This window comes from Sparus aurata, chromosome 15 (genome assembly GCF_900880675.1).
Source record: "Sparus aurata chromosome 15, fSpaAur1.1, whole genome shotgun sequence".
Taxonomy (NCBI): Eukaryota; Metazoa; Chordata; class Actinopteri; order Spariformes; family Sparidae; genus Sparus; species Sparus aurata.
The window spans coordinates 26,387,944-26,400,807 of NC_044201.1; the positions used below are offsets into that span (position 1 = coordinate 26,387,944).

A 12,864-nucleotide genomic window follows, 5' to 3' on the forward strand; every position below is an offset into this window, starting at 1 on the left:
TAACCTGACTTTCCATCCACAAGGGTTTGAGTAAACAATAACTGAATTTTCATTTTTTAGGGAACTTATCCTTTAAAATGACCTATAAACAGGAAATCAGTGCATGACACAGAGCGATATAGGCCATCTAAACCACAATAATTGCTGTAAAACAGAATTATCCACCCAATCTCATGATGGGAAATCCCAGACACAACTGTGTGCAGCAGAGACTGTTCTGGGTCAGAGTCTTCATCAGCTATGACACCTGTGTGGTCACAGACACGCACAGATATACGAGACAGATAGGAGCTGTCGTGGGAAAATTCTTTGCTTAGTGCTGCGTGACAAATGGCACAACAAACGATACAAATCAGTACAAATCAACAAGGAAAACCAGAAACATAGTGCTGCAGGAAAATAACTCATGCAGACTTATTAAATGCTTCTTAGGAACAGTTCTGATTTAATTAGTAAAAAGGCAATCTTTGTTTTCTTTCTACAGTAGCTCCAGTTGGATGTAAAGGGGAGGGCTGGTTGAAATTCTTTGTCATTTGTCTGCTCGAGGTTCCTCTTCGACCAACAATAGCAGCCTTGTAGCTCTTTGCCCAGATCCTGGCAGCGATGTCCTTGGGTCCTGTGACTTTGGGTCCCGGGTGTCCGTCTGGTCGCTCCTCTAACACAATCCAAGCCCTCTTTTGCTCCGATTGGTGCGGGCACATCAGAAGGGCCGTCTGACCATGGACGACTGATGAAACATATGACTGATCAGAGTGTCCTGCTGCAATAAAACGATAACATTAATACACCATCAACTCTCCATCATTCACTACGTATGAAACCTGTAACACTCTGCGTGCACGAACAGGTGGAGGAACATTCAGAACATTTTCATCAATATTCAGAGCATGATGATGTCACAGGGGAGTTGACCTTTGACCCTTTCGATATAAAATGTCATCAGTCCCGTTAGTCATATGAGTACCATTTTCTTAGACTTCAATCACGTTCTCACAAATTGAAAGCCATTAATAAGCACTTTTACTTTTGAAAGCACTTGTACTCGAGTAACATTTCCAGTACTAGAGAGAGTGCTTTGTCACTTTGATATGGTTACTTTTTAGGATCTGAGCACTTCTTCCTCCGCTCTTTAATGTAGTACAATTGTGCTTGAATCTCTGAGAAGCGGCTTATGGAGCTGAAGTGGGAAGTGGAAGGTCGTACAGAAGTCAGGGTCAGCGACCAGCAACTGATTATAGATTAAGGGAAGAAAGCTGCATCAAAATTGCGAGGGAGAGAGAGTTTGATACAAACGGTGAATGACTGAGGATAACAGCGTGGAGGGAAATGAAGAGATAAGAGACAGGGAAGATCTTTATAATTCAACTTTTGCTCTTTTAAAAAGTAACTCTTTGAATTGTCATCGACACCATTCCTTAAAATAATGATGACAAAAATGCCTGTTTTGCAATAATATGACTCACATGAGGATAAGTGTGTCAGGACAACCTTTAATATGCTTTAAAGTAAAAATGTAATAATTAGCATAAAAAGCATTTAAATGATGATTTATTTAGAGTAACTGAGCAGGAGGAGGAGGTCAGTCTCGCAAGTGGACATGCTGTTATGAACATGTTGCTCTGATGGACTGTGTGTGTGCAGATTATTATCCAAGCATGTTCCCAGAGTTGGAGTTAATCATTAGCTGTGACAGTAGCGACTGCACATCCTTAGAGCAGCACTGCACAGGATGTCCTTCCATGCTGGTTAAAGATTATTACCATCACCACATGTATCATACATTCACAGCAGACCAACACAGAACAAAGCTAGTTTTTTTTGCTGCCAGTTTCAGATGCTGAGCGAAAATTTGAAACAGTCAGGAATAAACTCTGCTGATGTTCGACCTAAAGGGTCATGGGACACGATCTGATACCTCAATGTGTGGAACTTCTCATGACTTTTAGTCTTGAAGTGATGCATGTGGAAGTGCGTGTGTCTGTCTTCCCCCACAGTGTTGCACACATCCTCTTTGTTGAAACCACAGGATTAGGTCAAGCACGAGGTAGACCAGAGTAGGCAGAAATGAAAGTATTAATTTCATTTCGCACCGAGTGAGGAATCACATGAACACCTTGTAACGTGCAGATGTCTGTCGCAACGCCTTTGCGTTAAGGAAAGGGGAACTACTGATTTTGCATATGTGAAAAACGTTCACACAGGAGCTAAAATCCTGTGTGATCCTGAAAATGACCGTAATGTAAGTCTCCTTCTAAACATGATGACAAAAAACCTTGATTTGTTCAATTCACAAGTGAGTAAATTCTATGTGTAATAATGTGACTACAAGTGTGAAAGTCAGAGGCCGTGGAAGTAGAGAAAGAAGCGAGCTCACCAAACTTCTGCAGCCAGCCTCTCATCCCAGCTTGAGGCTACTGCTGCTAGCATAACACACCTGATTCTCAGTCTGAGCTGTTAGCAGTTGAGTTGCATTCTGGGTAATGTAGGCACTGGATCTGACAAAGAAGGTATAGAAAGCTAAAAAGATTTATTTGACAGTGTACCATCGTCCCTTCATGGTAGAGGTACTTGAATTCCCTTTGCTGAAACCTGGACTTTCCCAAACCGTCTTCGACTACGACGTGTAAATTGACCTATGAAACACACTGATGTATAGTGTACAGAGACAGTGAGTCATGATGTTACCATGCTCTGATGACACATGGATGACTAACTTTGACTAACACTTGTTTAAGTTGTCAAATGATAATAAAACTGTCCATTTTTAAAGTAACAATTCCAAAAGGAGATATCAGCTTTTAAAGGAGACATATTTAGCGTTTTGTTTGTGTCCTTTCCTGTCCACACCCAGAAAACACTGTCCTACTGACAGAATGGCCTCGTCATTAGTCCCATCCGTGACTTTGTGACATCACACTACATCACCATGTCAAAAAAAGCATGTAAAGCTATTTTGACCCAATGCAAAATTATGATCCTGAAAATTAAAAACCCTAAATAGAAAATTCTATGTGTAATAATGCTAGTTAAGGAAAGACAAGTGTATTTACACGGCACATTTCAACACCTCATTCAAAGTGCTTTATATATCTTATATAATTAGGAAATTAATGTTTATATTCCACTTATTAAAGGGGATTTTTCTTCCTATTTGACTCTTTCCTACTCAAGTCTCTGACTTTCTGCCTTATTTTTTAATACCGAGTCGTCTTTCCATGAAACTGAACTCTATTTATGTGACAAACACGGCACACAAGAACAACCTGCACAAAGCCCTTAATTTAACCTGTCATTATTGACTAATCCCGTCAGATCATGTAACCCTGACTAACCCGGGAGAAGCACTGAAAGGAGACCGTTCACTGACGCTGTAAATGATGCCTGCTCTCATATTACTGACGGACTAAGTTGGAAGGATTTGAGGAGACAACGCAATGTGCCACGGCTCACTGAACTGCAGTGACTCATACCTTTATAGTTTATGTTAGCCTGCCGCCATGGTTTGAAGCGTTTACCTAAGCGTTAACTTAAATCGCAAATGCTTCAAAAGGATTAGTTCTGATTAAACTGAAATATATATGCAAAACATAAAGCCAATCATTCTGAAATTGAATATAGAGAGTGAATCTGATCTAATACTGTCTAGACATGCATCACTTTAGCTTTTTCGATCTGGTTAGTTTTGCGGACGATGATATTATTACCAATGTTGATGCAAATGAACTTGACCTCCTGGACCAGTGTGCTCCATTTAGAGCGCACAAATGTCCTTGATTTGGATAGGAAAATGTACGTGTGTGTGTATTTCATCAGGTCCCAGCTTAAAGCAATGTAAAACATTTGAGTGTTTGCATGTCTGCATGTCTGCAATGCCGTCTGTTTCTAGTACTGGCAGGGACGGGATTTCCATAGAGGTGTTGTCGTTCGTCGGAGGGTTAACGGAGGGTCACTGTGTCAGCAGCAGGACGGGTCGTTGTCTCGTTACTGAGTGGACAGACGCTTGTTTGACTTTATCTCAAGACGTGCTGCAGCAATCATTGAGTTTATGGCAGCAGGACCATAAACTCAACTGTTACCGTAACAGTGACTAAACACAGTAATAACAGATAGAAGATACAATCAGCAATAAAAAACAGGTTCCCTTCAGTGCGTTGTAAATGTAATGTTCCTCCTGTACCTGGAATGTTAGAATAAAAGCATGCAGTGAAAGAAGAGATGATATCCCCAGACAAAAGAATGATAATAAAAACAATTTTGATCTACATGGAGAGGGGCAATTTCCTATAAAAAGCCAGATCCCCTAAATCTCCAGGGGCCCCCAGACAGCCCAGGCTCACTCTGTATCAGCTGGTTTGTGGCACAGACCCTGACACACCAGATGAAGACCCAGAAGCACAACTCAAAACAGTTCAGTTTCTCTGAGAGGCTATTCTGAAGGATTGCTCGGTGCTCTTCATCCCCTGCAGCTTTGTGTTCTCTGCAAATGTTTGACCATATGAATACAGTGTTTCAGCTGAAGGCACTGATTACAGTACACTAGTTATTTTCTCCAGTCTAGAAGGATCTATATCATCAGCTCAGTAACTAATAGTGCAGGATTTTCAAATACATCTTGTAACAAACAGGGAAGCGAATACAGATTATTTTCATTTTTTTTTTCCTTCTACATTACATTGTAGATTCAGTTCTTGTCTTTAAACATGAACATTTAAGAAAATAAGTAAACAAACACATATATTTTAAACCTTCGCTGCCATTAGAGTTCCTCCTCATGGAGGAAATGCCTCAGGCACCACCTACCAAACCACCAACTGTCACCACCACCACGCTTCACATGACTGTTTGCATCTGCGGTCGTCCCACTCTCCTGGAGGCTCTGCAATTATCCATGATGGGCCTTCCACCACTGTTATCACATATGTTCTGGAATGCAGTCTGGAGACAAAGAGGGGATGAAATGGAGACAGACAATTTTCATATCTTAAAAATCAGTGTTGGTCTAAAAAATGTGATCTTTTAGGGGTGTTAACAATCAGCCATTTTGAATTTGACTTTACATTTCAATAGTTGGTAAAGTTGCAGTTTGGAGTCAGAAGTAAAGAAAGGGTTCAGTGCCAATAACAATGAATGTTCTGTGTATTTGTAACCACTTTAATTGACATTATATGAGAATATCAGAGAGTACATTTAGGATTCTGTATGTGTTCTATTCCAGCACTTTATCAAGGCTAAACAATCTGGTTTACACGGACAGGATGCAGAACTGAAAAGGTTTTTATGGCGACAACATCACATCTCGGCATTCATCAAGATGTTTACGCAGGAAAAAACATGCCACTTCAAAAATAAGTAAACAAACAATGAATACAAAGTGTTTAAAGGATATAAATGAAGAGACTTTCCAGAGGAGCATTTTCAAACAAGATTAATGATGTAAAGTAAAATATCTGTTTGAAATAAAGGAAAGATTCCTCTATAATGAAGAAAAATGAAATCACATGTCGCAGTACTGAGTGTTGGTGTGCTGCCCCGAGCGCTTTCGTGTGCTGTTGGTGCTCCTGTTTTTGTCTGTGATACAGACTCTCACACGAATAACAAAACAAATCAGCACCACCCTCTGCTCTGGAGACACCTGAGGTCAGGTATAACCACCTGACATTCACACAACACCTCTCTGTGTCCCCCGTGTGTGTGTGTGTGTGTGTGTGTGTGAGACGGGTGGTTGGGCTTCACTCATATCCTTGTATTGTTTTACCATTTCAACTGATTCCTGCATGACTTCGTGTTTCCCTTAGCTGTAGGCACTCAGTGGTGGTAATGTGATGCAGGTAGCTCATGCATGGTGCCGAGGTCATATTACATCACACTGCATCCTGTGTGCTTTCACCTGTCAGGGCAACGTCCAGCTCTGCCTCTAACACTGGTGTGAATACATGTTGAAGGAGAGGACCATTCCACCTGCAATGTACAATCTACCATATGTGTTTTTCCTTACAGGCTTAACAAGTATTCATATTCAAATACTGAGAAACAGGTTTGTAAAAGCCCTAAAATCAAAGCTGCATTGATCTGATATAACCACTAAAACATTTAATGTCAAGCGGAGACACACGGAGGGAGATGAAAGGAATGTCTTGTTCAAAAGGAGAACACAAATCAAATAGTGAGGAATAAACAGATCGGTATTTTAGACATAAGCAAACCAGCATGCTTTTATCACCTGGTCCATGAGCCCTCGAGGGAACGATAGCTGCCTGACTCTGATCAGAAACATGAAACTGCTCTGAGGTGCTGCGTGTTTTTTCGCGAAACTGCTGACCCCGGGGGAACCCGGGTAATGCAAGAGAGAATCACCACCTGCTATAGTGCTGCGTGGTATGTATCCAGCTGGTGAGGTGCTGCCTGCCCTCCCCTGAAATGGAGGTCATGGAGGCCGAGGTGGTTGTAGCCTGCAGGACAGACAGGTGTCTGGAATGTTGACCAATACAATGCCAAGAAAAGCTTGGTTATGGCGCTCCATGTACGCCCTGCCTGCCTGCATCCCACAACCCGCTGTTGCAGGGGCATCTTTGCACAGCCTCCACCTGGAGTCCTTTCTGATGTGGTAGACCCCGGCCTAAGCCTGTTCCTGTGCTGCCATGATCAGTGCCTCTATCAGGATATTGCCGTTCACCATCTCTTGTCCTCGGCCTCCTTCCTTACGCTCAGTGAACAGCCTCTGGATGCTGGAGTTGGGGTGCATTGTGAGGAGCTTCCTTGTATATCAGGGGCCTCTCTCCCCTCTTTTGGCTCGTTTATTATGCCAGCGTGGTGTCTGTTGACCGGCAGGGAGTAGGTGTTGACTGCTTGGACCATTTAGCTGACTTCTCAGGACTTGCCTGACTCTATCTACGTATTGACTGTGGCTGCTTTCCTAACGACCTCCTCGTGGTTTCCGTGTGTGGAGCCGCGTAGCTGCTCTCCGCGATCTCCTGACTCAGTGGATTCCAAGTGCGTGTGGCATTGAGGCGTAGGCTTTCTTGTCGACAATGCAGTCCATCTGGTCTTGCAATCTTGGGTGACTCCTCTGTCAAACCGGTAGCGGACGTCTTGCTCTCTGTGTTTTGCCAATCCCTTTATGAGCCTTGGCTTATGTACTGAGTCATGTGAGTGATGCCTGACAGGAGCCATGTTATGCAGAGGGAGGATTTCCCAGTACTGTCTCCGGTTCCTCAGGTACTTGGAGAACTTGTTGTACTTCTTAGACAGCCTTTTCTTCGACACACCTTCCTGGCAAACATCTTGTGGTTATTGCCTGTTGTTCATTTTGTAGCCAAGCATTGCTGAGGTGCATATCAGCCTCTTGGTTTCGGTTATGGATTTAGTTGGTATGGTAGGAGATTCACATTCTCGAGCGGATATTCTCTTAGCTTCACTTGGGTTCCAGGTTTCCAGCTTGGTCATGATCTTCAGTCTCAGGTCAGCTGCCCTCCTGTTAAGCAAATCTGTGTTGGGGCTTGTAGTAATTGGGGCTTTGTACCCAATCTCAGAGTGTGGTGATGATGATATATCCCCCTGAACTATGGTCCTGCTGCCCCCTTGCTGCAGCATGCTTGATCTCAAACACCTGACATGGACCTTGTTGACCCAGGCGACGTCCAAGCCGGTTGGACTCTCTTGTCTCTCCTGTTTTCTCCACTCTTACCTGAGGTAGGCTGGTAGTGTGAAGGACCTTGCCTAAAGGACCTCGTGTACAGGTGTTACTCTGATTCTAGCTCCCCTCTCTATTAGCTTCCAGTACCCCATAAGATATTATAGACCAGACCCATCAGACCATCATCTCAGCTTAAAACTTAGGTCAGATCTGCTCCCTTTGTTGACTCCTTCAAGTTTAGGCTAAAAACATACTTTTACACATCAGCGTTCAAGCCCTCCTGATCTGTAAAGGCTGCTTGTTTACGGCGTTTTTCTATGTCTAATATGTCTTATTTTGAAACTCACCCTTATTCACAGACTTTGGCTTTGCTTTATAATATAATATTCATGATAGACTGTTTCCTGGCGTGAAGAAAAACCCTAAACCTCATCGATAAAACCACAGAGACCTGACATTTTCCTGATTAATCCCCAAAGAGAGAGAGAAAAAAAACACCTCAGTCATTATTTTGCATTTCCACTTTCTCAATTAATCCAGCTGTGCGCTGGAAGAGTCAAGAAATTTCCCAGAAACGGGCCTTCGACAATGAGTTCATACGCTGGCAGAAGACCGGGCGATGCATGAAACCAGCTCTTCTGCTGCGAACACTACACATACAGATGTCATAACATCTGTGGCAGGTTACTGGCACTGACGGTGAGCAAGGCTTGTGTGTTGAAATAGCTTCCCTCCTGGGTGTCTGAGTGTTCAGAGGGAGGATAATGAACAGCAACAGTTTGAAAGAAACACACTCTGGCTCTACTTCTCAGGAAACAGAAACACACCAGCACAGTGGCGTTAATGGCCTCTGCGATCGACTGCCGCAGGAGGAGATGCACTTTCATTTTCAAAGTAGCGTTTTCATCACAGCTTGTTTTTACTCAGAAATGAAATTTGATTTACTGTAAATTGTGGGTGTGTTGCCTGGAGCGTGAGTTTCTGTGCCCACTTCTGTTTTCAGTGGGGAGGCTTTGTGAATGGTATCACTGACAGTTTGGCTAAATATTGTCACGCAGGCTTATTTTCAGCTCGCTTGGTTTAGATGCTCTGATTGATGAAATTGTCAAAAAGCAGAAGAAGGATTCATGTCTAAATCGTAAAATGGTTTTATTAAAGTATTTTAATTGTACTGAAAACCCCCTACACTTCTGCTTCATCGTCCCTCTCACGCATTGCACCTCGATCATTGTTGCCTTTCGTGACATTTTCGACACCTGTCTGTGCTGTTAATGCCAGATTTTACCCCTAAAAATCCCCTGAAAAAATCTTAACTCGTGTCACAAAAAGGCAGTATCAAGGGATGTTGGTGGTTTTAGTTGTAGCAGCTGATACCTCGCCGTGAAAGGTCTGCCTCCGCTCTGATAAAGTGGAGATGAATGGAATTTCCTTTGTGGTGCAGAAAGTACAGAAAAAATGACATTTTCAAAATTCAACAGAAACGTGTCTTTCCAGAGGTATGTCCCTTTGTGCGACACAGAGGTGCATTGTGGCTTTCTGTATGCTCTGAGTGTGTATGTTTGCTCTCTTTGTTTGAACTTGTTATTTTCTTACGTGCTCTGTGAGTGATATTCATCGGCTCAACAGTATTTTTATTCTCTATTGTTGTTGACGTGATGCACTTTGTAACCCGGGATTATAAAAAGTCAACCACTCGCTGATAAATGTTGGCAAAGTATGTGTCTGCAAAACCACAGATACGTTAAAACTTTATGTTTCTTTACATAAACTGTTAACATTAACACAATATCAGTACTGTTTTCTAATATCATGTTTATCTTCCAACATCATCACCTAGTTAGGCATAGAAATTGTTTCTGACATGCGGTTAAAATGATCCAGCAGACTCTCCGTTTGTCATAAGGTATATTTTCGGAATATTATATGACACGTATCGTGAAAAACGTTGATTTGATACGCATTAAACGTGCAAGTTTTATGTATCTGCAGTTTGCAGAAGCAGTCCGTGGACACATTTTTATTGTGGCGACTGGACTGAGTAAATCGAGTGGCTGAAGCATTCATGAAAAGAGCAAAAGAGAAAGTCAAATATTATATATTGTGTTACAGAATGTCCCACTCTGTGTGCTATTCTACAAGGCATACACAATCGTAACTTGTGAGGACAACTACTGTGAGCTGTGAATGAGAAAATAGCCGTTTATTTGAGTGAAATGACCCTTTAGTAAATCCCGATTGAGATTAAATCTAAAAGCAGGCAGGTAAACACCGGAGCAGCAGCAGCAGCGGCACCAGCTCGTCCAACACATCCTATAATATTCTCCCTGATGGTGAGTAAACACAGGATGACACAAGCCAGGCTCCACAGACGAAGGTACTGCGCGTAATAGATTTTTAAAAACGTCCAGCGTGATCATGCGTCGGCGCAGACTTTGTGGCTCTGCCAGCAATGCACAACAAGGAGCCAGGCGGTCTAATCAGAGCAGGAACAGAGCAGTCAGATTGTGTTTTAGAGATTAGGGGAAGAGATGAGAGGAGCAGCACGACCGGACCGCAGCGTGAAACAACGCTGGAACGGCATCAAGGTCCTTTTGTCAAGAGCCTACAATCACAACAGAGCTGCTGGGGGATCCTGTACACACACACACACACACACTGGGAAACGTTAACATTCCCAACACGCGCACACACTGAGTCACACAAACGCACATTCCCAAACATTTATGCACAAACAATTTCAAGACAAACCACTGCCTCTAATAGGCCACTTCCTCTCTCCCTCCCTGACTCTGACTCTCAGGCTGTTATCAACATTTCTGTGGGTGTGACTGGACAGAGTGTATCTCTGGAGGGACATCACAGAAGAAGATATATGTACGCCGTCTCCATGTTCACAGTCTCGGAACTCACAGAGCGTCACACTTAGTATCGAGAGAAGAAGACGTTTCTGTCAGTAACGTTCTTGTTAGTGTGACATAATGCAGTGTGCTGCGTTAGTGATTTCGTTCAACATTCAAAGCTTTTTCTTCGGTCAAAGGAACGCCGCGAAGCTTCCGTGTTGTGCTGGAAGCAGGCTGTTAGTTTATCTTCGCGGTCTCCATTTCTAAAGCTAGCTGCCGTTGCTCTTTGTTAGCAGAATGGAGAGAAGCACTGAGACAAGGCGTAAAGTCAGATCAGACTCCTCCACAAAACAAATCCTGAATTCAGAAGCATCAAACAAGTTCAATAAAAAAAATCTGACAGGTGTATATAAGTGCATAATACTTTATGGTGAGGGGGTCATAGGTTCATAGAGACTCGTCACAGCTCTGACAGCTGAAATTAAAATGTGTAAATCTTAAAGGGATATTCCGGTGTAAGTTTAATCCATGGTCTAACACACTGTGAAACTGTGTTAGACTCCCTCTTGAGAGATAAAGTTTGCAGACTGCTAGCTAACGTAGTTTTAGCATCCTCAGAAACGACCGCACGACAACAATACATTGCAGTAAAGTAAGTAGCTTCTTGGGTGGTGAGTTTTGTTTATCTATTCCGACAAATACGCCAACTATAACAAATGTTTGATGCCTCGAAATATGTGCTGAGACCTTATTTGTTCTGTTGCTGAAGTTTGGTGCTGTTCTGAGCATTATTTGTGGCTTTTTGATGGCGGTTTATATTTGGACCCATTTACTGCAGTGTATTGTTGTCGTGCGGCCGCTTCTGAGGATGCTAAAACTACGTTAGCTAGCGGTCTGCAAACTTTATCTCTCGAGAGGGAGTCCAACACAGTTTCACGGTGTGTTAGACCATGGACTAAACTTACACCGGAATATCCCTTTAACAAGTACATGAGTGATGCGATGTAGCGTCCTGAGTGAGATGAAGGGCCCAGACACAGCAAACTGTCTAAGATCTAGTAGCAACGTGAACTCACCATAAACACCACAGCTTTGTCTGTCGTTCAAAAAGAGAAACGATGGACATACAAGCTGTGGAAGAAATCGCGCTCAAAGGGGTTTTCCTTTTCCATTTTCACAGCACTGATCCGTTAACGTGTGTCAGGGCCCTTAGAAGTGCTGAGAGGTGGATTTTGTAAACCTCGGATGGAGCCGGACCAGCTGTCATGCTTCCAGTCTTTATGCTAAGCTAAGTTTACCATCTACTGGCTGTAGAAATATCAACCATCTTGTTTGTTTATCTCTCAGTAGTCCTTAAAAAACCTCACAAATAAATCATTTCATCTAAATAATTAGGCGCTGTAGCTTTTCGTAAGTATTACTGACGCTGGAGTAAATATGGAGAAATAAGCTATACCAGTCTTTGGATACACAGACATTACTAGCAGCAGCTCTTTGCGGGTTTTTGTCACCACACTTAGCCTTTAAGCATTTGCTTAAACAGAAGAAAGAAGTTCTATTACAGAGTTATTATTAGCGCTGATTTACGAGTAAATATCCCTAAAAGTCATCGCCGTGACCCTTCACATGGTCTGGTTTGGAGGAAGGGGAAAGAAAAGTATAAACACTGTGAACTACTTTTGAACTTGTGCTGCACTCGATCTGTCGGTGCAATCGGCGAGGGCCATCCGAGGACGGAGGCAAATCCAAGATTTATAAACAAAAGCTGTGCAGAGCGAACATTCCCGTGAAATATGGAGAGGAGAGAGTACGGGGCTGAGAGGATAGACTGCACTGCTGCCTGTTACGTTTGTATCTGACCCCCGCTTGTTTGGACGAGCTACTGTGATGCCTATAAATGGGAAAAGGAATTACTCGCTTTCCTCTGTGTAAAGGCCGAGCAGAGCCTCCCTCCCTCTCTGTCTCTCTACGGACCACCACAGCGACAGAGAAATCTCTGTCTCTCTGTTTCATTTGTCTAAAATAGCTGCTAATCTGATTGTGTGAGTAAACACATTCATATTTCTGTTGAACCAAATGTCCAAAATAGCTGTTTGCAATGTACGTTTCTCCAAACTACATTTCTGTAGGTTACATTTCGATTCCTCTCTGGTCACAATACTGTGCTCATGCTCTGGTTAGGTTTACGTGCAACAACCGCTTGGTTAGGGTCAGGAAAGCATCACGATGTGGCTACAAACATCTGTTTTGGTTGCCATAAAAACATCTGGAGATGTACCTACATGTCTTGCATGCTTCTTCTGTCCCATCCACGTCCTGATGCTAATAATCATTTAATGTGTACACGATATGCCACGTCTGGATGTATCTGTGGTTTGCAGAAATGTTAAC

The 12,864-nt window shown here is 42.8% G+C and overlaps 1 long non-coding RNA gene across 1 annotated transcript; it reads right to left on the reverse strand.

The window, feature by feature from the left end:
* Window positions 1-292: 292 nt before the first annotated feature.
* LOC115596983 (uncharacterized) lies at window positions 293-2,451 on the reverse strand. The gene is made up of 2 exons (XR_003986988.1): window positions 2,375-2,451; window positions 293-760 (listed from the first exon to the last, which is right to left on the reverse strand). It is a non-coding gene; the product is annotated as an uncharacterized LOC115596983 (long non-coding RNA).
* Window positions 2,452-12,864: the final 10,413 nt, after the last annotated feature.